Here is a 16,957-nt window from a genome sequence, read left to right as displayed (position 1 = left end):
CCTGATTTATGTTATTTCAACATATCTTTCAGGTAGGCACCCGTAACACTCTCAAAAGAGCTCCAGCACTAAGGCTGTGTCAGGGACTGCGCCTGATTTGTGGTCTTTCAGGTCAGCATCCATAACACTCTTAAAAGAGCTCCAGCACTAAGGCTGTGTCAGGGTCTGCGCCTGATTTGTTCTTTCAGGTCAGCATCCATAACACTCTTAAAAGAGCTCCAGCACTAAGGCTGTGTCAGGGACTGCGCCTGATTTGTGTTCTTTCAACACATCTTTCAGGTTTGCACCCATAACACTCTCAAAAGAGCTCCAGCATTAGGCTGTGTCAGGGACTGCGCCTGATTTGTGGTCTTTCAGGTCAGCATCCATAACACTCTTAAAAGAGCTCCAGCACTAAGGCTGTGTCAGGGACTGCGCCTGATTTGTGTTCTTTCAACACATCTTTCAGGTTTGCACCCATAACACTCTCAAAAGAGCTCCAGCACTAAGGCTGTGTCAGGGACTGCGCCTGATTTGTGGTCTTTCAGGTCAGCATCCATAACACTCTTAAAAGATCTCCAGCACTAATGCTGTGTCAGGATTGCGCCTGATTTGTGTTCTTTCAGGTCAGCATCCATAACACTCTCAAAAGAGCTCCAGCACTAAGGCTGTGTCAGGGACTGCGCCTGATGTGTTCTTTCAGGTTTTGCACCCATAACACTCTTAAAAGAGCTCCAGCACTAAGGCTGTGTCAGGGTCTGCGCCTGATTTGTGTTCTTTCAGGTCAGCATCCATAACACTCTTAAAAGAGCTCCAGCACTAAGGCTGTGTCAGGGACTGCGCCTGATTTATGTTCTTTCAGGTCAGTATCCATAACACTCTTAAAAGAGCTCCAGCACTAAGGCTGTGTCAGGGACTGCGCCTGATTTGTGTTCTTTCAGGTTTGCACCCATAACACTCTCAAAAGAGCTCCAGCACTAAGGCTGTGTCAGGGACTGCGCCTGATTTGTGTTCTTTCAGGTTGGCACCCATAACACTCTCAAAAGAGCTCCAGCACTAAGGCTGTGTCAGGGACTGCGCCTGATTTGTGTTCTTTCAGGTTGGCACCCATAACACTCTTAAAAGAGCTCCAGCACTAAGGCTGTGTCAGGGTCTGCGCCTGATTTGTTCTTTCAGGTCAGCATCCATAACACTCTTAAAAGAGCTCCAGCACTAAGGCTGTGTCAGGGACTGCGCCTGATTTGTGTTCTTTCAACACATCTTTCAGGTTTGCACCCATAACACTCTCAAAAGAGCTCCAGCATTAGGCTGTGTCAGGGACTGCGCCTGATTTGTGGTCTTTCAGGTCAGCATCCATAACACTCTTAAAAGAGCTCCAGCACTAAGGCTGTGTCAGGGACTGCGCCTGATTTGTGTTCTTTCAACACATCTTTCAGGTTTGCACCCATAACACTCTCAAAAGAGCTCCAGCACTAAGGCTGTGTCAGGGACTGCGCCTGATTTGTGTTCTTTTAGGTTGGCACCCATAACACTCTTAAAAGAGCTCCAGCACTAAGGCTGTGTCAGGGACTGCGCCTGATTTGTGTTCTTTCAGGTTGGCACCCATAACACTCTCAAAAGAGCTACAGCACTATGGCTGACGGGGCTTCCCCTGATTTATGTTATTTCAACATATCTTTCAGGTAGGCACCCGTAACACACTCTCAAAAGAGCTCCAGCACTAAGGCTGACGGGGCTTCCCCTGATTTATGTTATTTCAACATATCTTTCAGGTAGGCACCCGTAACACACTCTCAAAAGAGCTCCAGCACTAAGGCTGACGGGACTGCGCCTGATTTATGTTATTTCAACATATCTTTCAGGCCAGAACCCGTAACACTCTCAAAAGAGCTCCAGCACTAAGGCTGACGGGGCTTCCCCTGATTTATGTTATTTCAACATATCTTTCAGGTAGGCACCCGTAACACACTCTCAAAAGAGCTCCAGCACTAAGGCTGTGTCAGGGACTGCGCCTGATTTGTGTTCTTTCAGGTCAGCATCCATAACACTCTTAAAAGAGCTCCAGCACTAAGGCTGTGTCAGGGACTGCGCCTGATTTGTGTTCTTTCAGGTCAGCACCCATAACACTCTCAAAAGAGCTCCAGCACTAATGCTGTGTCAGGTTTGCGCCTGATTTGTGTTCTTTCAGGTCAGCATCCATAACACTCTCAAAAGAGATCCAGCACTAAGGCTGTGTCAGGGACTGCGCCTGATGTGTTCTTTCAGGTTTGCACCCATAACACTCTCAAAAGAGCTCCAGCACTAAGGCTGTGTCAGGGACTGCGCCTGATTTGTGTTCTTTCAGGTTTGCACCCATAACACTCTCAAAGAGCTCCAGCACTAAGGCTGACGGGGCTTCGCCTGATTTATGTTATTACAACATATCTTTCAGTTAGGCACCCGTAACACACTCTCAAAAGAGCTCCAGCACTAAGGCTGACGGGGCTTCCCCTGATTTATGTTATTTCAACATATCTTTCAGGTAGGCACCCGTAACACACTCGCAAAAGAGCTCCAGCACTAAGGCTGACGGGGCTTCCCCTGATTTATGTTATTTCAACATATCTTTCAGGTAGGCACCCGTAACACACTCTCAAAAGAGCTCCAGCACTAAGGCTGACGGACTGCGCCTGATTTATGTTATTTCAACATATCTTTCAGGCCAGAACCCGTAACACTCTCAAAAGAGCTCCAGCACTAAGGCTGACGGGACTGCGCCTGATTTATGTTATTTCAACATATCTTTCAGGTAGGCACCCGTAACACACTCTCAAAAGAGCTCCAGCACTAAGGCTGTGTCAGGGACTGCGCCTGATTTGTGTTCTTTCAGGTCAGCATCCATAACACTCTTAAAAGAGCTCCAGCACTAAGGCTGTGTCAGGGACTGCGCCTGATTTGTGTTCTTTCAGGTCAGCACCCATAACACTCTCAAAAGAGCTCCAGCACTAATGCTGTGTCAGGATTGCGCCTGATTTGTGTTCTTTCAGGTCAGCATCCATAACACTCTCAAAAGAGCTCCAGCACTAAGGCTGTGTCAGGGACTGCGCCTGATGTGTGTTCTTTCAGGTCAGCATCCATAACACTCTTAAAAGAGCTCCAGCACTAAGGCTGTGTCAGGGTCTGCGCCTGATTTGTGTTCTTTCAGGTCAGCATCCATAACACTCTTAAAAGAGCTCCAGCACTAAGGCTGTGTCAGGGACTGCGCCTGATTTGTGTTCTTTCAACACATCTTTCAGGTTTGCACCCATAACACTCTCAAAAGAGCTCCAGCACTAAGGCTGTGTCAGGGACTGCGCCTGATTTGTGGTCTTTCAGGTCAGCATCCATAACACTCTTAAAAGATCTCCAGCACTAATGCTGTGTCAGGATTGCGCCTGATTTGTGTTCTTTCAGGTCAGCATCCATAACACTCTCAAAAGAGCTCCAGCACTAAGGCTGTGTTAGGGACTGCGCCTGATGTGTTCTTTCAGGTTTGCACCCATAACACTCTCAAAAGAGCTCCAGCACTAAGGCTGTGTCAGGGACTGCGCCTGATTTGTGTTCTTTCAGGTTTGCACCCATAACACTCTCAAAAGAGCTCCAGCACTAAGGCTGTGTCAGGGACTGCGCCTGATTTGTGGTCTTTCAGGTCAGCATCCATAACACTCTTAAAAGAGCTCCAGCACTAAGGCTGTGTCAGGGTCTGCGCCTGATTTGTGTTCTTTCAGGTCAGCATCCATAACACTCTCAAAAGAGCTCCAGCACTAAGGCTGTGTCAGGGACTGCGCCTGATGTGTTCTTTCAGGTTTGCACCCATAACACTCTCAAAAGAGCTCCAGCACTAAGGCTGTGTCAGGGACTGCGCCTGATTTGTGGTCTTTCAGGTCAGCATCCATAACACTCTCAAAAGAGCTCCAGCACTAAGGCTGTGTCAGGGACTGCGCCTGATTTGTGGTCTTTCAGGTCAGCATCCATAACACTCTTAAAAGAGCTCCAGCACTAAGGCTGTGTCAGGGACTGCGCCTGATTTGTGTTCTTTCAGGTTTGCACCCATAACACTCTCAAAAGAGCTCCAGCACTAAGGCTGTGTCAGGGTCTGCGCCTGATTTGTGTTCTTTCAGGTCAGCATCCATAACACTCTTAAAAGAGCTCCAGCACTAAGGCTGTGTCAGGGACTGCGCCTGATTTGTGTTCTTTCAACACATCTTTCAGGTTTGCACCCATAACACTCTCAAAAGAGCTCCAGCACTAAGGCTGTGTCAGGGACTGCGCCTGATTTGTGGTCTTTCAGGTCAGCATCCATAACACTCTTAAAAGAGGTCCAGCACTAAGGCTGTGTCAGGGACTGCGCCTGATTTGTGTTCTTTCAGGTTTGCACCCATAACACTCTCAAAAGAGCTCCAGCACTAAGGCTGTGTCAGGGACTGCGCCTGATTTGTGGTCTTTCAGGTCAGCATCCATAACACTCTTAAAAGAGCTCCAGCACTAAGGCTGTGTCAGGGACTGCGCCTGATTTGTGTTCTTTCAACACATCTTTCAGGTTTGCACCCATAACACTCTCAAAAGAGCTCCAGCACTAAGGCTGTGTCAGGGACTGCGCCTGATTTGTGGTCTTTCAGGTCAGCATCCATAACACTCTTAAAAGAGCTCCAGCACTAAGGCTGTGTCAGGGACTGCGCCTGATTTGTGTTCTTTCAACACATCTTTCAGGTTTGCACCCATAACACTCTCAAAAGAGCTCCAGCACTAAGGCTGTGTCAGGGACTGCGCCTGATTTGTGGTCTTTCAGGTCAGCATCCATAACACTCTTAAAAGAGCTCCAGCACTAAGGCTGTGTCAGGGACTGCGCCTGATTTGTGTTCTTTCAGGTTTGCACCCATAACACTCTCAAAAGAGCTCCAGCACTAAGGCTGTGTCAGGGACTGCGCCTGATTTGTGGTCTTTCAGGTCAGCATCCATAACACTCTTAAAAGAGCTCCAGCACTAAGGCTGTGTCAGGGTCTGCGCCTGATTTGTGTTCTTTCAGGTCAGCATCCATAACACTCTTAAAAGAGCTCCAGCACTAAGGCTGTGTCAGGGACTGCGCCTGATTTGTGTTCTTTCAACACATCTTTCAGGTTTGCACCCATAACACTCTCAAAAGAGCTCCAGCACTAAGGCTGTGTCAGGGACTGCGCCTGATTTGTGTTCTTTCAGGTCAGCACCCATAACACTCTCAAAAGAGCTCCAGCACTAAGGCTGTGTCAGGGACTGCGCCTGATTTGTGTTCTTTCAACACATCTTTCAGGTTTGCACCCATAACACTCTCAAAAGAGCTCCAGCACTAAGGCTGTGTCAGGGACTGCGCCTGATTTGTGGTCTTTCAGGTCAGCATCCATAACACTCTTAAAAGAGCTCCAGCACTAAGGCTGTGTCAGGGACTGCGCCTGATTTGTGTTCTTTCAGGTTTGCACCCATAACACTCTCAAAAGAGCTCCAGCACTAAGGCTGTGTCAGGGTCTGCGCCTGATTTGTGTTCTTTCAGGTCAGCATCCATAACACTCTTAAAAGAGCTCCAGCACTAAGGCTGTGTCAGGGACTGCGCCTGATTTGTGTTCTTTCAACACATCTTTCAGTTTTGCACCCATAACACTCTCAAAAGAGCTCCAGCACTAAGGCTGTGTCAGGGACTGCGCCTGATTTGTGGTCTTTCAGGTCAGCATCCATAACACTCTTAAAAGAGCTCCAGCACTAAGGCTGTGTCAGGGACTGCGCCTGATTTGTGTTCTTTCAACACATCTTTCAGGTTTGCACCCATAACACTCTCAAAAGAGCTCCAGCACTAAGGCTGTGTCAGGGACTGCGCCTGATTTGTGATCTTTCAGGTCAGCATCCATAACTTTCTTAAAAGAGCTCCAGCACTAAGGCTGTGTCAGGGACTGCGCCTGATTTGTGTTCTTTCAGGTTTGCACCCATAACACTCTCAAAAGAGCTCCAGCACTAAGGCTGTGTCAGGGACTGCGCCTGATTTGTGTTCTTTCAGGTTTGCACCCATAACACTCTCAAAAGAGCTCCAGCACTAAGGCTGTGTCAGGGACTGCGCCTGATTTGTGGTCTTTCAGGTCAGCATCCATAACACTCTTAAAAGAGCTCCAGCACTAAGGCTGTGTCAGGGTCTGCGCCTGATTTGTGTTCTTTCAGGTCAGCATCCATAACACTCTCAAAAGAGCTCCAGCACTAAGGCTGTGTCAGGGACTGCGCCTGATGTGTTCTTTCAGGTTTGCACCCATAACACTCTCAAAAGAGCTCCAGCACTAAGGCTGTGTCAGGGACTGCGCCTGATTTGTGTTCTTTCAGGTTTGCACCCATAACACTCTCAAAAGAGCTCCAGCACTAAGGCTGTGTCAGGGACTGCGCCTGATTTGTGGTCTTTCAGGTCAGCATCCATAACACTCTCAAAAGAGCTCCAGCACTAAGGCTGTGTCAGGGACTGCGCCTGATTTGTGTTCTTTCAGGTCAGCATCCATAACACTCTTAAAAGAGCTCCAGCACTAAGGCTGACGGGACTGCGCCTGATTTATGTTATTTCAACATATCTTTCAGGCCCGAACCCGTAACACACTCAATAGAGCTCCAGCACTAAGGCTGTGTCAGGGACTGCGCCTGATGTGTTCTTTTAGGTTTGCACCTATAACACTCTCAAAAGAGCTCCAGCACTAAGGCTGTGTCAGGGACTGCGCCTGATTTGTGTTCTTTCAGGTTGGCACCCATAACACTCTCAAAAGAGCTCCAGCACTAAGGCTGTGTCAGGGACTGCGCCTGATTTGTGTTCTTTCAACACATCTTTCAGGTTTGCACCCATAACACTCTCAAAAGAGCTCCAGCACTAAGGCTGTGTCAGGGACTGCGCCTGATTTGTGTTCTTTCAGGTCAGCATCCATAACACTCTTAAAAGAGCTCCAGCACTAAGACTGTGTCAGGGACTGCGCCTGATTTGTGTTCTTTCAGGTCAGCATCCATAACACTCTCAAAAGAGCTCCAGCACTAAGGCTGTGTCAGGGACTGCGCCTGATGTGTTCTTTCAGGTTTGCACCCATAACACTCTCAAAAGAGCTCCAGCACTAAGGCTGTGTCAGGGACTGCGCCTGATTTGTGTTCTTTCAGGTTGGCACCCATAACACTCTCAAAAGAGCTCCAGCACTAAGGCTGTGTCAGGGACTGCGCCTGATTTGTGTTCTTTCAGGTTTGCACCCATAACACTCTCAAAGAGCTCCAGCACTAAGGCTGACGGGGCTTCGCCTGATTTATGTTATTACAACATATCTTTCAGTAAGGCACCCGTAACACACTCTCAAAAGAGCTCCAGCACTAAGGCTGACGGGGCTTCCCCTGATTTATGTTATTTCAACATATCTTTCAGGTAATCACCCGTAACACACTCGCAAAAGAGCTCCAGCACTAAGGCTGACGGGGCTTCCCCTGATTTATGTTATTTCAACATATCTTTCAGGTAGGCACCCGTAACACACTCTCAAAAGAGCTCCAGCACTAAGGCTGACGGGACTGCGCCTGATTTATGTTATTTCAACATATCTTTCAGGCCAGAACCCGTAACACTCTCAAAAGAGCTCCAGCACTAAGGCTGACGGGACTGCGCCTGATTTATGTTATTTCAACATATCTTTCAGGTAGGCACCCGTAACACACTCTCAAAAGAGCTCCAGCACTAAGGCTGTGTCAGGGACTGCGCCTGATTTGTGTTCTTTCAACACATCTTTCAGGTCAGCATCCATAACACTCTTAAAAGAGCTCCAGCACTAAGGCTGTGTCAGGGACTGCGCCTGATTTGTGGTCTTTCAGGTCAGCATCCATAACACTCTCAAAAGAGCTCCAGCACTAAGGCTGTGTCAGGGACTGCGCCTGATTTGTGTTCTTTCAACACATCTTACAGGTTTGCACCCATAACACTCTCAAAAGAGCTCCAGCACTAAGGCTGTGTCAGGGACTGCGCCTGATTTGTGGTCTTTCAGGTCAGCATCCATAACACTCTTAAAAGAGCTCCAGCACTAAGGCTGTGTCAGGGACTGCGCCTGATTTGTGTTCTTTCAACACATCTTTCAGGTTTGCACCCATAACACTCTCAAAAGAGCTCCAGCACTAAGGCTGTGTCAGGGACTGCGCCTGATTTGTGATCTTTCAGGTCAGCATCCATAACACTCTTAAAAGAGCTCCAGCACTAAGGCTGTGTCAGGGACTGCGCCTGATTTGTGTTCTTTCAGGTTTGCACCCATAACACTCTCAAAAGAGCTCCAGCACTAAGGCTGTGTCAGGGACTGCGCCTGATTTGTGTTCTTTCAGGTTTGCACCCATAACACTCTCAAAAGAGCTCCAGCACTAAGGCTGTGTCAGGGACTGCGCCTGATTTGTGGTCTTTCAGGTCAGCATCCATAACACTCTTAAAAGAGCTCCAGCACTAAGGCTGTGTCAGGGTCTGCGCCTGATTTGTGTTCTTTCAGGTCAGCATCCATAACACTCTTAAAAGAGCTCCAGCACTAAGGCTGTGTCAGGGACTGCGCCTGATTTGTGTTCTTTCAACACATCTTTCAGGTTTGCACCCATAACACTCTCAAAAGAGCTCCAGCACTAAGGCTGTGTCAGGGACTGCGCCTGATTTGTGGTCTTTCAGGTCAGCATCCATAACACTCTTAAAACAGCTCCAGCACTAAGGCTGTGTCAGGGACTGCGCCTGATTTGTGTTCTTTCAACACATCTTTCAGGTTTGCACCCATAACACTCTCAAAAGAGCTCCAGCACTAAGGCTGTGTCAGGGACTGCGCCTGATTTGTGGTCTTTCAGGTCAGCATCCATAACACTCTTAAAAGAGCTCCAGCACTAAGGCTGTGTCAGGGACTGCGCCTGATTTGTGTTCTTTCAGGTCAGCATCCATAACACTCTTAAAAGAGCTCCAGCACTAAGGCTGTGTCAGGGACTGCGCCTGATTTGTGTTCTTTCAGGTCAGCACCCATAACACTCTCAAAAGAGCTCCAGCACTAATGCTGTGTCAGGATTGCGCCTGATTTGTGTTCTTTCAGGTCAGCATCCATAACACTCTCAAAAGAGCTCCAGCACTAAGGCTGTGTCAGGGACTGCGCCTGATGTGTTCTTTCAGGTTTGCACCCATAACACTCTCAAAAGAGCTCCAGCACTAAGGCTGTGTCAGGGACTGCGCCTGATTTGTGTTCTTTCAGGTTTGCACCCATAACACTCTCAAAAGAGCTCCAGCACTAAGGCTGTGTCAGGGACTGCGCCTGATTTGTGTTGTTTCAGGTTTGCACCCATAACACTCTCAAAGAGCTCCAGCACTAAGGCTGACGGGGCTTCACCTGATTTATGTTATTACAACATATCTTTCAGTTAGGCACCCGTAACACACTCTCAAAAGAGCTCCAGCACTAAGGCTGACGGGGCTTCCCCTGATTTATGTTATTTCAACATATCTTTCAGGTAGGCACCCGTAACACACTCTCAAAAGAGCTCCAGCTCTAAGGCTGACGGGACTGCGCCTGATTTATGTTATTTCAACATATCTTTCAGGCCCGAACCCGTAACACACTCAATAGAGCTCCAGCACTAAGGCTGTGTCAGGGACTGCATCTGATGTGTTCTTTCAGGTTTGCACCCATAACACTCTCAAAAGAGCTCCAGTACTAAGGCTGTGTCAGGGACTGCGCCTGATTTGTGTTCTTTCAGGTTTGCACCCATAACACTCTCAAAAGAGCTCCAGCACTAAGGCTGTGTCAGGGACTGCGCCTGATTTGTGTTCTTTCAGGTTGGCACCCATAACACTCTCAAAAGAGCTCTAGCACTAAGGCTGTGTCAGGGACTGCGCCTGATTTGTGTTCTTTCAGGATGGCACCCATAACACTCTCAAAAGAGCTCCAGCACTAAGGCTGTGGCAGGGACTGCGCCTGATTTGTGTTCTTTCAGGTCAGCATCCATAACACTCTTAAAAGAGCTCCAGCACTAAGGCTGTGTCAGGGTCTGCGCCTGATTTGTGTTCTTTCAGGTCAGCATCCATAACACTCTTAAAAGAGCTCCAGCACTAAGGCTGTGTCAGGGACTGCGCCTGATTTATGTTCTTTCAGGTCAGTATCCATAACACTCTTAAAAGAGCTCCAGCACTAAGGCTGTGTCAGGGACTGCGCCTGATTTGTGTTCTTTCAGGTTTGCACCCATAACACTCTCAAAAGAGCTCCAGCACTAAGGCTGTGTCAGGGACTGCGCCTGATTTGTGTTCTTTCAGGTTGGCACCCATAACACTCTCAAAAGAGCTCCAGCACTAAGGCTGTGTCAGGGACTGCGCCTGATTTGTGTTCTTTCAGGTTGGCACCCATAACACTCTCAAAAGAGCTACAGCACTATGGCTGACGGGGCTTCCCCTGATTTATGTTATTTCAACATATCTTTCAGGTAGGCACCCGTAACACACTCTCAAAAGAGCTCCAGCACTAAGGCTGACGGGGCTTCCCCTGATTTATGTTATTTCAACATATCTTTCAGGTAGGCACCCGTAACACACTCTCAAAAGAGCTCCAGCACTAAGGCTGACGGGACTGCGCCTGATTTATGTTATTTCAACATATCTTTCAGGCCAGAACCCGTAACACTCTCAAAAGAGATCCAGCACTAAGTCTGACGGGGCTTCCCCTGATTTATGTTATTTCAACATATCTTTCAGGTAGGCACCCGTAACACACTCTCAAAAGAGCTCCAGCACTAAGGCTGTGTCAGGGACTGCGCCTGATTTGTGTTCTTTCAGGTCAGCATCCATAACACTCTTAAAAGAGCTCCAGCACTAAGGCTGTGTCAGGGACTGCGCCTGATTTGTGTTCTTTCAGGTCAGCACCCATAACACTCTCAAAAGAGCTCCAGCACTAATGCTGAGTCAGGTTTGCGCCTGATTTGTGTTCTTTCAGGTCAGCATCCATAACACTCTCAAAAGAGCTCCAGCACTAAGGCTGTGTCAGGGACTGCGCCTGATGTGTTCTTTCAGGTTTGCACCCATAACACTCTCAAAAGAGCTCCAGCACTAAGGCTGTGTCAGGGACTGCGCCTGATTTGTGTTCTTTCAGGTTTGCACCCATAACACTCTCAAAGAGCTCCAGCACTAAGGCTGACGGGGCTTCGCCTGATTTATGTTATTACAACATATCTTTCAGTAAGGCACCCGTAACACACTCTCAAAAGAGCTCCAGCACTAAGGCTGACGGGGCTTCCCCTGATTTATGTTATTTCAACATATCTTTCAGGTAATCACCCGTAACACACTCGCAAAAGAGCTCCAGCACTAAGGCTGACGGGGCTTCCCCTGATTTATGTTATTTCAACATATCTTTCAGGTAGGCACCCGTAACACACTCTCAAAAGAGCTCCAGCACTAAGGCTGACGGGACTGCGCCTGATTTATGTTATTTCAACATATCTTTCAGGCCAGAACCCGTAACACTCTCAAAAGAGCTCCAGCACTAAGGCTGACGGGACTGCGCCTGATTTATGTTATTTCAACATATCTTTCAGGTAGGCACCCGTAACACACTCTCAAAAGAGCTCCAGCACTAAGGCTGTGTCAGGGACTGCGCCTGATTTGTGTTCTTTCAACACATCTTTCAGGTCAGCATCCATAACACTCTTAAAAGAGCTCCAGCACTAAGGCTGTGTCAGGGACTGCGCCTGATTTGTGGTCTTTCAGGTCAGCATCCATAACACTCTCAAAAGAGCTCCAGCACTAAGGCTGTGTCAGGGACTGCGCCTGATTTGTGTTCTTTCAACACATCTTTCAGGTTTGCACCCATAACACTCTCAAAAGAGCTCCAGCACTAAGGCTGTGTCAGGGACTGCGCCTGATTTGTGGTCTTTCAGGTCAGCATCCATAACACTCTTAAAAGAGCTCCAGCACTAAGGCTGTGTCAGGGACTGCGCCTGATTTGTGGTCTTTCAGGTCAGCATCCATAACACTCTCAAAAGAGCTCCAGCACTAAGGCTGTGTCAGGGACTGCGCCTGATTTGTGTTCTTTCAACACATCTTACAGGTTTGCACCCATAACACTCTCAAAAGAGCTCCAGCACTAATGCTGTGTCAGGTTTGCGCCTGATTTGTGTTCTTTCAGGTCAGCATCCATAACACTCTCAAAAGAGCTCCAGCACTAAGGCTGTGTCAGGGACTGCGCCTGATGTGTTCTTTCAGGTTTGCACCCATAACACTCTCAAAAGAGCTCCAGCACTAAGGCTGTGTCAGGGACTGCGCCTGATTTGTGTTCTTTCAGGTTGGCACCCATAACACTCTCAAAAGAGCTCCAGCACTAAGGCTGTGTCAGGGACTGCGCCTGATTTGTGTTCTTTCAGGTTGGCACCCATAACACTCTCAAAAGAGCTACAGCACTATGGCTGACGGGGCTTCCCCTGATTTATGTTATTTCAACATATCTTTCAGGTAGGCACCCGTAACACACTCTCAAAAGAGCTCCAGCACTAAGGCTGACGGGACTGCGCCTGATTTATGTTATTTCAACATATCTTTCAGGCCAGAACCCGTAACACTCTCAAAAGAGCTCCAGCACTAAGGCTGACGGGACTGCGCCTGATTTATGTTATTTCAACATATCTTTCAGGTAGGCACCCGTAACACACTCTCAAAAGAGCTCCAGCACTAAGGCTGTGTCAGGGACTGCGCCTGATTTGTGTTCTTTCAACACATCTTTCAGGTCAGCATCCATAACACTCTTAAAAGAGCTCCAGCACTAAGGCTGTGTCAGGGACTGCGCCTGATTTGTGGTCTTTCAGGTCAGCATCCATAACACTCTCAAAAGAGCTCCAGCACTAAGGCTGTGTCAGGGACTGCGCCTGATTTGTGTTCTTTCAACACATCTTACAGGTTTGCACCCATAACACTCTCAAAAGAGCTCCAGCACTAAGGCTGTGTCAGGGACTGCGCCTGATTTGTGGTCTTTCAGGTCAGCATCCATAACACTCTTAAAAGAGCTCCAGCACTAAGGCTGTGTCAGGGACTGCGCCTGATTTGTGGTCTTTCAGGTCAGCATCCATAACACTCTCAAAAGAGCTCCAGCACTAAGGCTGTGTCAGGGACTGCGCCTGATTTGTGTTCTTTCAGGTTGGCACCCATAACACTCTCAAAAGAGCTCCAGCACTAAGGCTGTGTCAGGGACTGCGCCTGATTTGTGTTCTTTCAGGTTGGCACCCATAACACTCTCAAAAGAGCTACAGCACTATGGCTGACGGGGCTTCCCCTGATTTATGTTATTTCAACATATCTTTCAGGTAGGCACCCGTAACACACTCTCAAAAGAGCTCCAGCACTAAGGCTGACGGGGCTTCCCCTGATTTATGTTATTTCAACATATCTTTCAGGTAGGCACCCGTAACACACTCTCAAAAGAGCTCCAGCACTAAGGCTGACGGGACTGCGCCTGATTTATGTTATTTCAACATATCTTTCAGGCCAGAACCCGTAACACTCTCAAAAGAGCTCCAGCACTAAGGCTGACGGGGCTTCCCCTGATTTATGTTATTTCAACATATCTATCAGGTAGGCACCCATAACACTCTCAAAAGAGCTCTAGCACTAAGGCTGTGTCAGGGACTGCGCCTGATTTGTGTTCTTTCAGGATGGCACCCATAACACTCTCAAAAGAGCTCCAGCACTAAGGCTGTGGCAGGGACTGCGCCTGATTTGTGTTCTTTCAGGTCAGCATCCATAACACTCTTAAAAGAGCTCCAGCACTAAGGCTGTGTCAGGGTCTGCGCCTGATTTGTGTTCTTTCAGGTCAGCATCCATAACACTCTTAAAAGAGCTCCAGCACTAAGGCTGTGTCAGGGACTGCGCCTGATTTATGTTCTTTCAGGTCAGTATCCATAACACTCTTAAAAGAGCTCCAGCACTAAGGCTGTGTCAGGGACTGCGCCTGATTTGTGTTCTTTCAGGTTTGCACCCATAACACTCTCAAAAGAGCTCCAGCACTAAGGCTGTGTCAGGGACTGCGCCTGATTTGTGTTCTTTCAGGTTGGCACCCATAACACTCTCAAAAGAGCTCCAGCACTAAGGCTGTGTCAGGGACTGCGCCTGATTTGTGTTCTTTCAGGTTGGCACCCATAACACTCTCAAAAGAGCTACAGCACTATGGCTGACGGGGCTTCCCCTGATTTATGTTATTTCAACATATCTTTCAGGTAGGCACCCGTAACACACTCTCAAAAGAGCTCCAGCACTAAGGCTGACGGGGCTTCCCCTGATTTATGTTATTTCAACATATCTTTCAGGTAGGCACCCGTAACACACTCTCAAAAGAGCTCCAGCACTAAGGCTGACGGGACTGCGCCTGATTTATGTTATTTCAACATATCTTTCAGGCCAGAACCCGTAACACTCTCAAAAGAGATCCAGCACTAAGTCTGACGGGGCTTCCCCTGATTTATGTTATTTCAACATATCTTTCAGGTAGGCACCCGTAACACACTCTCAAAAGAGCTCCAGCACTAAGGCTGTGTCAGGGACTGCGCCTGATTTGTGTTCTTTCAGGTCAGCATCCATAACACTCTTAAAAGAGCTCCAGCACTAAGGCTGTGTCAGGGACTGCGCCTGATTTGTGTTCTTTCAGGTCAGCACCCATAACACTCTCAAAAGAGCTCCAGCACTAATGCTGAGTCAGGTTTGCGCCTGATTTGTGTTCTTTCAGGTCAGCATCCATAACACTCTCAAAAGAGCTCCAGCACTAAGGCTGTGTCAGGGACTGCGCCTGATGTGTTCTTTCAGGTTTGCACCCATAACACTCTCAAAAGAGCTCCAGCACTAAGGCTGTGTCAGGGACTGCGCCTGATTTGTGTTCTTTCAGGTTTGCACCCATAACACTCTCAAAGAGCTCCAGCACTAAGGCTGACGGGGCTTCGCCTGATTTATGTTATTACAACATATCTTTCAGTAAGGCACCCGTAACACACTCTCAAAAGAGCTCCAGCACTAAGGCTGACGGGGCTTCCCCTGATTTATGTTATTTCAACATATCTTTCAGGTAATCACCCGTAACACACTCGCAAAAGAGCTCCAGCACTAAGGCTGACGGGGCTTCCCCTGATTTATGTTATTTCAACATATCTTTCAGGTAGGCACCCGTAACACACTCTCAAAAGAGCTCCAGCACTAAGGCTGACGGGACTGCGCCTGATTTATGTTATTTCAACATATCTTTCAGGCCAGAACCCGTAACACTCTCAAAAGAGCTCCAGCACTAAGGCTGACGGGACTGCGCCTGATTTATGTTATTTCAACATATCTTTCAGGTAGGCACCCGTAACACACTCTCAAAAGAGCTCCAGCACTAAGGCTGTGTCAGGGACTGCGCCTGATTTGTGTTCTTTCAACACATCTTTCAGGTCAGCATCCATAACACTCTTAAAAGAGCTCCAGCACTAAGGCTGTGTCAGGGACTGCGCCTGATTTGTGGTCTTTCAGGTCAGCATCCATAACACTCTCAAAAGAGCTCCAGCACTAAGGCTGTGTCAGGGACTGCGCCTGATTTGTGTTCTTTCAACACATCTTACAGGTTTGCACCCATAACACTCTCAAAAGAGCTCCAGCACTAAGGCTGTGTCAGGGACTGCGCCTGATTTGTGGTCTTTCAGGTCAGCATCCATAACACTCTTAAAAGAGCTCCAGCACTAAGGCTGTGTCAGGGACTGCGCCTGATTTGTGGTCTTTCAGGTCAGCATCCATAACACTCTCAAAAGAGCTCCAGCACTAAGGCTGTGTCAGGGACTGCGCCTGATTTGTGTTCTTTCAACACATCTTACAGGTTTGCACCCATAACACTCTCAAAAGAGCTCCAGCACTAATGCTGTGTCAGGTTTGCGCCTGATTTGTGTTCTTTCAGGTCAGCATCCATAACACTCTCAAAAGAGCTCCAGCACTAAGGCTGTGTCAGGGACTGCGCCTGATGTGTTCTTTCAGGTTTGCACCCATAACACTCTCAAAAGAGCTCCAGCACTAAGGCTGTGTCAGGGACTGCGCCTGATTTGTGTTCTTTCAGGTTGGCACCCATAACACTCTCAAAAGAGCTCCAGCACTAAGGCTGTGTCAGGGACTGCGCCTGATTTGTGTTCTTTCAGGTTGGCACCCATAACACTCTCAAAAGAGCTACAGCACTATGGCTGACGGGGCTTCCCCTGATTTATGTTATTTCAACATATCTTTCAGGTAGGCACCCGTAACACACTCTCAAAAGAGCTCCAGCACTAAGGCTGACGGGGCTTCCCCTGATTTATGTTATTTCAACATATCTTTCAGGTAGGCACCCGTAACACACTCTCAAAAGAGCTCCAGCACTAAGGCTGACGGGGCTTCCCCTGATTTATGTTATTTCAACATATCTTTCAGGTAGGCACCCGTAACACACTCTCAAAAGAGCTCCAGCACTAAGGCTGACGGGACTGCGCCTGATTTATGTTATTTCAACATATCTTTCAGGCCAGAACCCGTAACACTCTCAAAAGAGCTCCAGCACTAAGGCTGACGGGGCTTCCCCTGATTTATGTTATTTCAACATATCTATCAGGTAGGCACCCATAACACTCTCAAAAGAGCTCTAGCACTAAGGCTGTGTCAGGGACTGCGCCTGATTTGTGTTCTTTCAGGATGGCACCCATAACACTCTCAAAAGAGCTCCAGCACTAAGGCTGTGGCAGGGACTGCGCCTGATTTGTGTTCTTTCAGGTCAGCATCCATAACACTCTTAAAAGAGCTCCAGCACTAAGGCTGTGTCAGGGTCTGCGCCTGATTTGTGTTCTTTCAGGTCAGCATCCATAACACTCTTAAAAGAGCTCCAGCACTAAGGCTGTGTCAGGGACTGCGCCTGATTTATGTTCTTTCAGGTCAGTATCCATAACACTCTTAAAAGAGCTCCAGCACTAAGGC

This window comes from Pieris napi, chromosome 1 (assembly GCF_905475465.1).
Source record: "Pieris napi chromosome 1, ilPieNapi1.2, whole genome shotgun sequence".
Classification (NCBI taxonomy): Eukaryota; Metazoa; Arthropoda; class Insecta; order Lepidoptera; family Pieridae; genus Pieris; species Pieris napi.
Note: the sequence above shows the minus strand (reverse complement) of the source record.